The 14332-nt window shown below is 41.1% G+C and overlaps 1 long non-coding RNA gene across 2 annotated transcripts in view; it reads left to right on the plus strand.

Annotated features, from left to right (window-relative positions):
• LOC103162238 overlaps positions 1–14332 on the plus strand; it is a 47491-nt gene that overhangs the window by 8196 nt on the left and 24963 nt on the right. Inside the window, exons 3-4 of one of the 2 annotated variants that reach the window (XR_004772340.1) lie at positions 10559–10842; positions 12131–12206. This is a non-coding gene — a long non-coding RNA (uncharacterized LOC103162238). The remainder of the gene's footprint in view (positions 1–10558; positions 10843–12130; positions 12207–14332) is intronic. The other variant, XR_004772339.1, reaches the window with a different exon arrangement.

Here is a 14332-nt window from a genome sequence, read left to right on the forward strand (position 1 = left end):
GTGGCCTGGTTGGAGGAGGTATGTCACTGGAGGCAAGCTAAGATTTCAAAAGACCATTACCTGTGTTCTCTGTCTCCTACTTGCAGTTTTGAGATGTGAGTTCACAGCTCTTCTTGCCCCTGTGTCTTTGCTCTGCCATCATGGTGTCTAACCTTCTGAAATCATAAGCCTGGTTAAATGTTTTCTTTTAGAAGTTGCCTTGGTCATGGTGTTTTATCACAGCACTAAAACAATTACAAATACAATAGGAAAACCAGCCAAGCAAGCCATGGAAAACAAGCTAGTAACCATTTCTGCATGGTTTCTGCCTCTCTGCTTCTGTTTTGAGTCCCTGCCCTGACTTCCCTGAGTGATGGACTGTGAACAGGACATGCAAGCTGAATAAATCTTTCCCCCACAAGCTGCTTTGGGGCAATGTTTTACCACTCACCAGGAAGCAAACTGAAACAACGTATTACTGCATGGGACCCCAAACCCCTCCTGGGATGTTCGTGGATTTTCTCAGTTGTTAGATACTTAGAAGATAAGAATTATCTTCTTTACATGACTTTTAAATATATATATATATTTCAAGAAGTCAATTTCTCAACTGTGTGGTGGATCACAAAAACAAATGGGGTATAGTCTCTGTCCCTGGAATCACATTATCTACTAATTTATCCTCTGAATACCATAATGATGTTCCTTGATAAGTGAATCAGGAAAGCCTACTCCAGTTTAGCAGAGCTAGAAGTTTCAGGGAAATTAAATAAGCCCATTGCTGTCTGTGGGGCTGTCTTAGTTTCTTTTCCACTGCTCTGATAAGACACTGTGACCAAGACAGCCTATAGAAGGAAGAGTTTAGTTGGGCCTAAGTTCCAGAGGGTCAGAGTCTATGATGGCATAGTGAAGGCACTGTGATGAGTATCTGGAGCAGTGGCTGAGAGCTCATGTCTGATCTACAACAGGAGGCAAAGAGCACACCAGAGTCTTTTGAAACCTCAAAGCCTCCCCCCAGTGATGTATCCCCTCCAACAAGACCACACCTTCTAGTCCTTCCTGAACAGTTCCATCACCCAGGGACCACATACTCAAACACATGAGTCTATGAGGGCTGTTCTCATCCAAATCACCACAGAAGCATAAGAAATTATCTTTGAATAACAGGATAAGACTGTGCTTCCCTAACTTCTCAGTCAAGTTTTCCAAAGGCCATTGCTATTGTACTCAAATCCACCAGCACCATTTGTGCTTATCATTAGCATGTAGATAAATGAAGCTTTGTGTCAAACAATGTAGTAAAAGTGAAATAAGATATTCTTGCTGTTTCTGTAATAAATAATTGGAATTCATTGTGGGGGTGGGGGAGAAAATATCTTTTTAAATGGAATTAAATTAGACTGCTAAATTGTAAAAGAAAAAGATTAACTTTTCACGGCTGGCGAGATGGCTCAGTAGGTAAAATGTTTGCCATCTAAGCCTGAGATTCTGAGTTTGGGTCTGCACCACCCAGGTGTGGTGGTGTGAGCCTGAGATCCCAGCCCTGGGGAGGCAGAGACAGTTCCAGATTCAGTGAGACATCCTGTCCCTGAAAAAACAAGCTGGGGGTTAGGGTTGTGATGGGGAACTCCCATGGGAGCACATGGATTCTGGACTGACAGCTAGGGAGCCTCAACTTGATGTGCCATGCTTTATTGACTTCCATGGGAGGCCTGCCCCCTTTCTTAATGTAGGCAGAGGAAGAGTGGATGGCGGTGGGGTAGATGTGAGGTAGGGGGTATAAAGAGTCTTTCTCTGTCCTGACAACCAGCTCCCCAATCACATGGAGACTTATTAATTATGAAACCTCAGCCTATAGCTTAGGCATGTCCCTAACTTTGTTTGTATAGCTTAAATTAACCCATTTATTTTCGTCTATGTTCTATCATATGGCATTACCTCTATTCCATCTTGTACCTCCTATTTCCACTTCATGTCTCCTGGTGTCTCCCAACTGCCTAGATTCTTCTGCCCTTCACACACTTGTGTGTGTCCACGCACACATGTACATATGCACAAAAATATGTAGACATTCATACACTGTCCTTACAGAAGTGCGCTTTCTCGTGCGCACGTGCACGCGCACACGCGCACACAAACACACACACACACACACACACACACACACACACTATTAAACTTTTCAACTCATTAAAAAAAAAAGATGCCAAGACTAGAAAGACAGCTCAGTGTTTAAGAGCACTTGATGCTCTTGTAGGGGACCCAGGTTCAGTTTCCAGCACCCACTTCATGTAGCTCACAACTGCCTATAACTCCAGTTCCTGGGGACCCAATGACCTTTTCTGGGCTCTGTGGGCACCAGGCATGCATGCGATACAAATACATATGGGCAGACAAAACACTTCAATGCATAAAATGAAAATAAGAAAATCTAAAAAAAAAAACAAGACTGAGAGATGGCTTAAGGGCATCTGCTGCTCTTACAGAGGACCCAGGTTCAGTTCCTGGCACCTACACAGTGATTCAAACCCTTCTGGTATTCCTGTTCCAGAGAATCCCAAACTATCTTCTGGCCTCTATGTGTATCAGGCATGCATGTGGTGAACATACATATGTAAAAACGTACATATAGGCAAATCCCTGTGCACACAAAATAAAAAGAAATACATCTTTTTAAAAAGTTGCCAGGGCTGGAGAGATGGCTCAGAGGTTAAGAGCACTGGCTGCTCTTCCAGAGGACCTGAGTTCAATTCCCAGCAACCACATGGTGTTTCACAACCATCTGTAATGAGATCTGGTGCCCTCTTCTGGCATACAGGGATACATGCAGGCAGAACACTGTATACATAAAAATAAATAAATAAATATATTTTTTTAAAAGTTGCCAAACATTAAAGATAATACATATGAGGATAACTTATGTAAAAAATTAATACAATCCAGTTAGCAGATCCATACAAAGAGAAAATAATTTGACCTCTGTCTATTAAAAAAAATCTGACAAATGAGTCTACATCCATGTCTTTAGTCATAATGTTTACTACGTGTCCTAATCTTTACAACTCTGGTTTGATGAACTTTTATGATTAAACAACTAATTACCAACACTGATCATGTCAATTAAGTAAGCTTTCACTATATCCTTTATATAATTGAAAGTAATCTTTTGGGATTCAGAAATTCAGACAGTAGATCCTGCTGAAGGAGACAGGGATGCTGGTTCCTGTGTTGCAAGACTTGCATAACTACAGCTTCTGTGCTTGACTTTGCAGGAACTTTTCTTTAGAATGACTTCTAAGTAAATGACAAAAACAAATGAAAAATCAATCTCACTTTCCCAGACTCTGACATACTGTCATTCCTTCCTAGAAGAACATCAGAGAAGGAACTGGGCAGATTAATAAACCGAAAGCCAGTGTGAATTCAGATGAAACACTAGCTTTGTTTCCATAACTTGTTAGTTATGGAATCTACAGAGTTCTATTTTAAAAGCATAAGCTTTAAATATACTGATGATTAAGCCCTTGGTCTGTTGGGTTCTGTATGTAGGAAGACTCAGTAAAATGCAACACACAGACATATAAGTTGTCTGGAGTCTTACCCTCTCTAACAGTCTGAAAAATGCACATCTGTGTTACAACCAAGTTCCATGTTGCTCCCATCAACAGTAAATTTTGAAAGGGACATGAGATCCTCAGAGAGCTAGAGAGAGAGACTCTTCTACCTTGGTAGTGAGACAGTTTATTGCTGTTGTTTTCCTTTTGTCAAACAGAGTCTCACTATGTAGCTCCGGAGGACCTGGAACTCTCAGAGATCTTAGCACCACTGCCTCCTGTGCTGGGATTATAGGCGAGAACCACCACAACCAACTATTGATGCTGCTTTCAAGGAAGTCTGGCATGATACTAAAGTTACCAATGCTCTTTAACTCAGAAATTGTTTCCCATTGTGCACTGAGGCACGAATAACGACTTCCTTTGTTTCATGGTAAAATCAGAAAGGCTGGAAATAATCTTAAACTCAGCCACAGGAACACACAGACATGCCACAATGCCACAATGACATGTCAACTGAATGAAATGTGCTGCCACAATTAAGGAGGATGACCACACACACACACACACACACACACACACAGAGAGAGAGAGAGAGAGAGAGAGAGAGAGAGAGAGAGAGAGAGAGAGAGAGAGAGAGAGAGTTTGGTGGACAGGGGAGAATACCATGGGATAAAATACCCTGTAGGATGTTAGATTGTCCAGATGTCAAATTACCCACTCCAAATGTTCATCTCAGAAAAGTGTAGTCCCCAGGAAAGTCCTAGTGGGAGGTCTTGGATGATGTGCCCTTGAAGGGGATTTAGCAACTTCATCCTTACCCTGACCCCTTCTTTATATGTTTTCACACGACAAATCAGTTTTTTAAAAAAGAGAGACTAGCTGATCATAGGCTGGAACTCCCAAAATTATGAGTCAGAACAAGCCTTTGCCTTTTAAAGGTGGGTTATCTGAGACATTTGTTATCATGACAAAATGCTGTGCCGCTCATGTGAATAATGATGCTTGAACATTCATGGACAAACTGCCTACCTCCAGAGAGAAGATTGGGATTGCTATGCTTATCAAAAGGGGATTTTCCCTACAGTTTTCTTTTTTTATAATGAGGAATGTTTTCATACATCATTCACATATCTTAGAATATGAATAAAAATAGAACATGGCAAAATGGTCACACTAGTTAAATACAAAAATGTATATACATATGGCCAAGAAAGATGAATAAAGTCCCCAAATATATACATCCTTTAAATTTATTATTATGAGGGACTTCATGCCCCAATACATGAGCATACAAAACACAAGAACCCAAGATATATTGATGTCTTAGCCCCAGTGTCTCAGAATGCAGTCTTACTTGTCATCACAGACACAATTCATTAAAATGAGGTCACTCTCAAGAAAGGTAGAGGTGTCTTGCTCTTTTTCTATGACTGTGCTAAGACACCAGGAACAGGGTAACTTATAGCAGAGTTTTATTGGCTTACAGTTTCAGAGAGTGAGTCCACGACCATCATCAGACAGGCAGGCATGGGGCTGGAGCAGCACTTGACAGTTTACCTCTCCACCCACAAGCACAGTACAAGGCAGAGGGAGCCCACCTCCAGGGACACACCTCCTCCAGCAAAGCCATGCCCATTCCAACAAGACCACACCTCCTAATCTTTCCCAAACAGTCCCATACAGCTCCCCTGGTGTACACAGATCAGCTGAAGAAGCCTGTTCATTATATCTGACTGCAGATGAGGAGCAACTGAGGTGTTCTGCTCCCATGTCTCTGTTGCATGGCCGATTAAACTAAGGTATCACCAAATCAGGTTTCCTTGCAAGGAATTTGGGGCTGAACTTGCCTGTGGTGTATTCATGCTTGACCAAACCTTGGAGTGTAGAGAGGAAGGAAATGTGTGGCAGATTAAACAACTGATCTGGAAAAGCTCTGGAGACCAGGTTTTGCCTAGTTTGAGTCAAGTGCTGTCCTAAGGAGTCCCTGGGTGTGGCTGTTTGCAGCAAGTGCTGGCCATCTGATTACCTGGGAAATAGTTTGTCTTATCTGATTACCAGGAAATTGACAATGAGACCTTTTATTTCCTGATTCCAGAGAATGGCTGAGAAGACCTTTCGACGACAGTGTCAAATGTTAAGACCAGATAGCACTGGTTGAGAGTGAGTAACACATTATCTCAGTTTTCCCAGTTTCACAAGCCTCAATAAAAAAGCCTCAATAAAAAATAAAATAAAATAAAATAAGCTAGCCAATGACTAATACAAGAAATAGTGAGGGGCTGTGCCCAATCCCCCCCCCCCCCCAGGATTCTTGATGATCTCTTTCTTATTTCTCTATGAATACTGTAAAGTCTGTCTTAGGACTGTTTCTCATCATATTAAGTTGCCATACAAAGGATGATACAGGCAGTGCTACATGATGCTTGATGCTCCAAAGTCTCCTAGTAAAGGTTAGAGCACATTTCAAATGTATACACCTGGTTACAGCCCTTGTCTGCTTGAAATCCTTCACGAGTTTTCCAGGACATGGTGTACTCCTTTGAAAGGATGCCAGAGTCCAGAGCCCACCTGCTTCCACCAGAAACCCTCATCACCACCTGTAACTATCCTTTCACCAACTGTCCAGGACAGTGTCCTGTTTCTTGGAAGCACTCTGCCCTTCCACCACTCTTACCTTGAGGCAGGCTCTGTTCGTTTTCTGGGATATTCTCAGAGCCCACTTGTGCACACAGACACTCATCCGCCACGTCACCTCCTCTTTCTCTACATTTTGTCAGTCATTACTGTAAGGATTTCCCAACCTCCTCAGATGACTTGATGTGTTCACATTACCTCTGTTAAAATACTTATCAATCTTACTTATTATATTTCTCACCCATAAGTCTCTTAAAAGGGAAAGAGATTTTGTTTCCTTTTTTTTTTAAATCTCCCTAGTGTACATACATGGGAAAATATGTCAGTATTATTTAACAAAACCAGTGATTGAATAAATCACTTGGAAGTTTCTTAGGCACTTTCAAACTATTGTTTTTACTTATTGATGATCCAACTTCATCTTTATCTATCACGTACTATTATTTTCCTCTTGAAACATTTATAAATGAGAAAGCTGAGGGTCATGGAGAGTGAGTCCATTGGCATCAGCTGTTCTGACGGCTGTGGGCAAGTTGGGGATTCTGTTGACTGCAAAGCCAAGTGAGAAGCAACCTACAGGTATAAGCCTGGACAGAATGTCAAGTGAATCTGACTTTTATACCCATAGACCCAGCAGTGGAGCTAGAGTTAAGATATTTGGCCTCGCTGGATCTCAACTATCTTATCTGTAAAACAACAGGAGTGACACTAAGTACAGGATTTCATACATTTTAGATTGAAGACCAGCTAATCTTTCTAATGCACAGATCCCTGAACTTTCCCAGTTACTAGTATCCAACAAAGACTAGTCTCTCTGAAACTTTAAAATAAAATAACCCCAAGCTGAGTGGTGCTGGTGCATGCCTTTGATCCCAGCACTTGGGAGGCAGAAGGATCTCTGAGTTCGAGACCAGCCTGATCTATAATGTAAGTTCCAGGACAGCCAAGGCTACACTGAGAGACCCCATCTCAAAATAAATAAATAAATAACCCACAGTGCCTCTGTAACTTTGCTGTGCTACCCAGGATACTAGGACCCCATGATTCTAGAATCTCAGACCTAATTAAAGAAACTTCCCCTAGACCCATAGAAAAAGGAAAAAGATTTGTATATCAAACTTGTTTATGCAAGTTTTTAAAGATGAGAAATTGTAATGTTGTTGCTAGAAGTATGTGTTAATAATGTTTTTAAAACATGAGTGTTGCTGTGAATAATCTGAAATACTGAAAATATTGCTGAGCCTAGAGTTTGTCATCGTAATAGAACACAGAGTAAGTTCTGATGGTATTTACCTAAAACTCGTGGCTCTAACTGTTGTATGTGTGGATAATTATATACATACTATGATGGCTATTCATGGTTCTCAATTTGACTACATCTGGGATTAACTAAAACCCAAGTGGCTGGGTACACTTGTGAGGGAATTTTTCTTAATTAAATCATTTGAATTAGGGAGACCCACTTTTCATCCAGACCATTTGAGGTAGGAAGATCCACCATTAATCCGGGCCACACCTTCTGCTGGCAGCCTGTATAAAGGACATAGAAGAAGGGAGCTTGCTCTCTCTTTGCCTGCTTGCTCTTGCTGTCAAGTCTATTCCTTCACTGGCATTAGAGCCTGCATTTTTGAGATTCCAGAGTGTGGTAAAGACCAGCTAAAACATACAGCCTTGTGGACTGAACAACTACTGGATTCTTGGACCTTCCATTGGTAGACAGTCATTGTTGGGCAAATTGAATCTCAGCCTGTAGGTTGTACTAATAAATCCCCCCAATGAATATATATATTCTATATTAAATATGTAATAATTTTATAAATTTTTCTATCAGTTCTGTTCCTCTAGAGAACCCTGACTAATATACATAATATAATCCATTCTATTAAAAGTTAATATATGCTTATCATTGTATTCAAAGGGATTAATTCTAGGACATCCTCCTCAAATGTCAAAATCCTCATATGTTCATCTCACAACATGATGTAGTGTTTGCACATAAAATGCATGCATTCTTCTGTATAATTTAAATCATCTCTATATTATCTATACATAATAGTTAATGCAAAAGAAATATATAAGTAGTTGTCCTGGTATGCTGTTCAAGAAATAACGACAAGAAAAAACAAATCTTTGTGTGTTCAGCATGGGTGCAATTTTTCCCCCCTGAATAATTTCTATCCAAGATTGGTTGAGTCTCAAGTGTGAAACCTGAACATACAGAGGGCAGTCAGAGCATAACAGTACAAAGTGACTGACACTCACTTTACAGATCATTGTCAACCCAGATATGGGAAACAAATTCATCACCAGGAAGCATGTTACAGTTGTCTGAGCCTATGCAAGGAGCCTGTAGCTGTGTTTCACTGAGCAGCATCTCAGCTGGGATAAAGCTGATGCAGGAACTGGAAGGGTAGCTCCAACTTCAACAGTTTTCTTTTGAGAGCTGTCATGGTATAAAAGACGTCTCCCATAGCTAGGCTGTTGGAGGCAGTCCAAGTCCCTCGAAGGTTTCTCATTAAATGTTTCATGTTGTCACCACTTTCAACCGAAGCAATTGCAAACACTTCACAAGCTGTCGTAAAGCTGGTCTGGTAGATAAATTGGTGAAATCCCTCTTCTTTAAAGTTCTAAGCCACAAAACATTTGTCTCAGTGCTCAAGGGGATGAACGGACATGAGTGATCTACCCAAAGATTCTGTTTCAAGATCATCCCCAAAGAGAAACATCAGTTTCTTGGTGTCTCTTATGTGTTAATGGCTCACAATGCCAAGATGTCATATTGAGTAACTGTATGTTGAGTAACATATAAAAACAGCTGCTAGAAAAATATGGACAGAGGAAGCAGAAGATAGTGAAGTGTGCCCTGTGTCCTCTGCAGAATACAGACCCTAAGTGGAGTAAGATAACTAGAAGAAACAATGCTCAGCCATGCTCATTTCTCTGAAGTTGCCAAAAGGCCATATATAGGTGTGCTCTGCCAACAGAAGGTCAGAAAAGGCATATGGATGTAGAGCTTAAAAGAGAATTAATGTTAGCTTTACTTGAAAAATAGTTTCCATTAATTTTTGTGTGCTGCTAATTAACTTGAATTCTGTTTTGTTTCTTATCTTTTTGTTTTGCTTCATTTTGTTTTTTTTTAAGGTAGGTTCTCACTGGGCTGCCTAGAACTCAGTATATAGACCAGGTAGGCTTTGAATTCATGGAGATTCATCTACCTCCTACTCATTAGTGCTGGGGGTAAAGGTGTGAGACACCTTGGACCTAACTTTTTAAAAATTTAATTTAAAAAAATTTTTACTTTTTATAGTGAAATATACATAACATAAAGCTAATCATTATGGCCCTTTTTAAGAGAGCTGCCTGGTGACATTAAGTAAGACCACACTGTAGCAGAATCAACACCAGCATCCATCTCCAGAAAACCTATTCCTATTAAACAGCACTCCTTAGCACCCTTGCTCCTAAGACACTTGTAATACATTCTACTTCTTCCTCTTAAGTATTTGGCTATCTGTGTTACCTCATATAAATATGCCCATACAGTAATTGTCTTCTGTGTCTAAGTTACCATAGTGTCTAGGTTCACCCATAATGATACATAACAGTTGTACATACTGTGGGCTACCATGTGATGTTTTGATACATGAATACATTGTATATGTTCAAATCAGGACAAACTTGTCTGTGTTCTCAATTCAAGAATCCAGCCATTGAAACCCTGTTACCTACTGCCTTAATTAGGGTTACTATTGCTGTAATGAATCATCATGACCAAAAGAACTTGGGGAGGAAAGGGTTTATTTCACTCAAGTTCCATATACCTGTCCTAGAGGCAAGAATTGATACAGAGGCCATGGAGGGGTGCTGCTTACTGACTTGTACCTCGTGGCTTGCTCAGCCTGATTTCTTATAGAACCCAGGACTGTCAGTTCATGCACAGCACCACTCACCAAGGACTGGGCCCTCCCACATTGACCACTATTTAAGAAAATGCCCTACAGGCTTGCCTGCAACCTGGTCTTCTGGAGGCATTTCCTCAATCGAGGCTCCTTTTTCTCTGATGACTCTAGCTTGTGCCAAGTTGACAGAAAACCAGCCAGCACACATTTAGGGTGGCTCTTCCCCACCTCAATGGGCCCCATCTGGAAAATCTTTCCCAAGTGTACCAAGATGGTTGTTTTCATGGCGATTCTAAATCTTATCAAGCTAACAATCAATTAACTGTCACATCTGTCCAACAACCCCTTTTCTTAGTTCAAAGCCAGAAAAATCAGAATAGATGATAAAATTTAACTTTTTGCCAACATTTGAATTTATCTAAGTAATAAGTTAAAAACTACACCAATAAATAATTTCATTAAATGTGCTCCATTCTTCTATTTTGACAGACATGCTCCAATCACCACCTACATGCCTGAAGCTGAATTTGGAATTCTCAGCCACTTTGGCACCTGCTCTAGAACAACTACGGTGATAGGCAGAGAACAAGTCCCCACCCGCTTGTCTCCCATCCCAGCCCTGCCACTCACTGAGGGGCATGCATAGCTCCATGTAGACACCCTGGTTTCTATCCAAGCTCTAGTCACACATCCTGATGCCCTTCAGATGCCAGCACCCAGGTGCCCTTTGGACAATCACAGTGTGTCCTGTGAAAATGAACCCAGAGAAGTAGGTATGCGGTAGGTCAGGCCATTTAGACAGAGTACTGATGACTGGAGCATGGGTCAGAAGAGACTGTAAACCACAGCGGGAAGGAGCATACAGGATGGAGGCCAGAGATGTAGTGCCTGCACTACAACACTTCCACAATATAGGGCGACGGGCTTGAGGATTTAAATAAAGACAAGACAGCAGGTCTTTCTTGCAGGGAGAATGACATTTATTCCAACAAGACTGGGCTTATATACCAGTCAGCAGGCGTGATGGAAAACTACCCAGATCACAAGTTCAGGTTCCCAGGCCCATCAGGCAATCCTGAATGGGCGAATAACAGGATAACAGGAACTTGCACTCAGGCCTTCAAGGAAGGAAGAAAACAGGATGTACTTGCTAGGTAAACTCCTAGTCACAAGCTGGTCAGCAGACCCCTATGGGGGAAGGGCCCAACACAGAGAGGCACTTCTTTAAAGTACAGGATGTAGAAGAGGCTCCCCCTGCCTAGTCTATCAGTCAATTGCCCAATCCTCAAGCACCACCACATATATTTACAGCTCAGCTTTACTTTTTCAATCTCAGCCATAATGGACAATTCCCTAGAAACTGACTCCTGGGCAACCAGTGCCTCAACTCAAGCTAAACTTTCTGCCTTGGGGCTATATCGAGCATTGTAGGAATATGCCTGCACTTAAATACAGCTCAGAAATACACCGAAGTGATAGAGTGTCTGAAGAAATCTACCAACATAGAATAGCAGTGTGTGGGCAAAGAGTCTGATATTTTTTCCTTCTCGATTGTCTTCATGCTCCCTGCTTTCTCCCTCCTGATTTTAATTCCCCAATTAACTACCACTTCCACGTGTTTACTTCAAGCTCTGCTTTTAGGGACCCTCAAAAGAATACAAGGAAAGAGCTGGGGACTTGGATCAGTTAGTTGAGTACCTGCCAAGCATGCACAAAGCCCTGGATTCAGGCTTTAGCACCACTTAAAAGTCAGCATGATGGCACTTTCCTGTATCTTAGCACTCAGGTAATAGAGGCAGGAAGACCAGAAGTTCAAGATCATTCATATCTACATAGTGAGTTCAGGGCCAGCTTGGGCTACATGAGACCAAAGAATAAAAGAACAAACCCCATGAAATGGAAGGATCAGTTTATTCCAAGTACAGCACAATCCTCTGTCCCCATTATACTCTTTGGAATCCCTAATCAGTTCTGCTGTGGGTTTTATTTGTTTGCTTAGTTTATTGCTTTGGGTTTTTGTTATCTATCGTTAATCATTTTGTTTTGATTATTTTTGGACAGGACCTTGGTATATAATGCAGACTGACCCCAAATGCTTGCTCTTTCTACCACCGCCTCCCACATGCTGGGATTACAGGTATGCATCGTCATATCACCTTCACAATCTTTTAAGAACTTGGCCTAATATAAAAAGTATTCTTCACATATTTATAACTTAGCTTATTTAATAGATTTGGGGGATTTTTAAAGAGTCAAATGTGTGGCAGTTAGAGTAAGAATGGACCCATAAGCTCATAGATTTGAATACTTGGTCACCAGGGAGTGGCACTATTTGAAAGGATTAGGAGGTGTGGCCTTGTTGGAGTAGGTATGGCCTTGTTGGAGGTAATTCATTATTGGAGGTGGGCTTTAGAGTTTCAAAAGCCCAAGCCAGTCCCAGTCTCTCTCTCTCTCTCTGTCTCTCTCTCTCTGTCTCTCTCTCTTCTCTCTCCTCCTCCTCCTCCTCCTCCTCCTCCTCCTCCTCCTCCTCCTCCTCCTCCTGCCTACAGATCTGGATTAGGACTCTCAGCTACTTCTCCTGCACCCAATTAAATGTTTTTCTTTATAAGAGTTTCAATGGTCATGGTGTCTCTTCATAGCAATAGAACAGTGACAAGACCTTTTGTTATTTCCCCTATATTGTCTAATTTTTTTTTATAGATCCTCACTTTCATGGTTAAAACTGCCTGTCTGCTCATAAAAAACACACCCGGACAGAAGCTGAACAAAGAGAGAACTGTTATTAATTTTGATATCAAAGATTGTAATGAAGGTGGGGGTGTGCATAGGCCCTTGTTACAGTTGACCATGAATCTGATGACACTTATAACAGATTTCTCTAGACCAATGGTTCTCAACTTGTGAATCCAGACCTTTTTGGGGGGAGTTGGATGACTCCTTCACAGGGGTTGCCTAAGACCATAGTAAAACACAGATATTTACATTATGATTCATAGCGGTAACAATGAAAATAATTTTATGGTTGGGGGTCACCACAACATGAGGAGCTGTATTAAAGGGTCACAGCATTAGAAAGGTTTAGAATCATTGCTCTAGACAGTCCAAGTTTCAAATTTTTGACCTGATATTTGTGAACACATTATTATGCTAGCCAGACTTTTGTTGATATTTAAGCTTCATAACAATCACTATGAAAATGGAGGCAGGCTAGGTAGGGTCCTAGGAACTCTTCCCTGGATGCTGGATCTGCCTGTGGTGCCACATTCATCACTCCTGACCTAGAGGTGAACCTGCTCGTCTACTATGCAACTCCACACTGTAAAAACTAAGGACTGGATGGTGTCAGAGAGTGGCTCAACCAGGGGGAAAACATCAATCTCAACTTGGACCAATTCTTTAATCACTAAATGCGGCCCTGCCATAGAGTTATAGGCTAAGGCAATCTACTGGTTAATACATTTGGAAAGTCCAATGCTAAAACTGTCAGGTATTATATTTTTTATTTAATAATACCTTTAGTGTTTAATTTAAAGCAATGGGTTCTTTTTTTCCTGTGTATTGTAGACACAGGGCTAATGGTTTTGATTTTATTATCTGTGCTTCCCTCTAGTGGTGGACAGAAGATGCACATCTAGGTGGGTGTGACAGCCTGTGTCAGGCTGGAAGTTATCATACATTATAATCAATTCAATAACTTTATAGAAGTGGCCTTTCTATCTAGACATTAGAGTGTTGCCTTTACAGTTACGACTAACATTATTTTGTGTGTATACTGGAAAATTTTTACCTCCATGTACAAGGTTGTTATAAATATGTTTTAAACAAATTACAGATTATTTAGTGAGTATTTTTTGAAACTAATCATGTTGACTATGATTGTCATCCCAGGACCTTTGTGTGTAAGTATCAGCAATTCAGGGACCTTGGTGGTAGTGAGTCACACTCTTGCCCTAGAATGAACTAATAAATCATTGCAATGTGATATAGTGTGTTGTAGCATTTTGATGTTCTGTTCTTTTCCATCTGCCCTCCTCAGTCCTCCCCCAGATGGCATAAGTTCAAAGGTTCAGGCAGGGAGTGGTGGCTCCTGCCTAAAGCCCCACCTCTTAAGAGGCAGAGGCAGGTGGGTTTAGAATTCAAGGGCAACCTGGGTGTCATAGTAAGTTTTCAAGACAGCTTGGGCTCCACAGTGAGATCCTATCACAAAAACATATATTTTAGAAAGATGTAATCGGTTTCAGGACACTCCATACTTTCTTGTGA

Source organism: Cricetulus griseus (genome assembly GCF_003668045.3).
Source record: "Cricetulus griseus strain 17A/GY chromosome 1 unlocalized genomic scaffold, alternate assembly CriGri-PICRH-1.0 chr1_1, whole genome shotgun sequence".
Classification (NCBI taxonomy): Eukaryota; Metazoa; Chordata; class Mammalia; order Rodentia; family Cricetidae; genus Cricetulus; species Cricetulus griseus.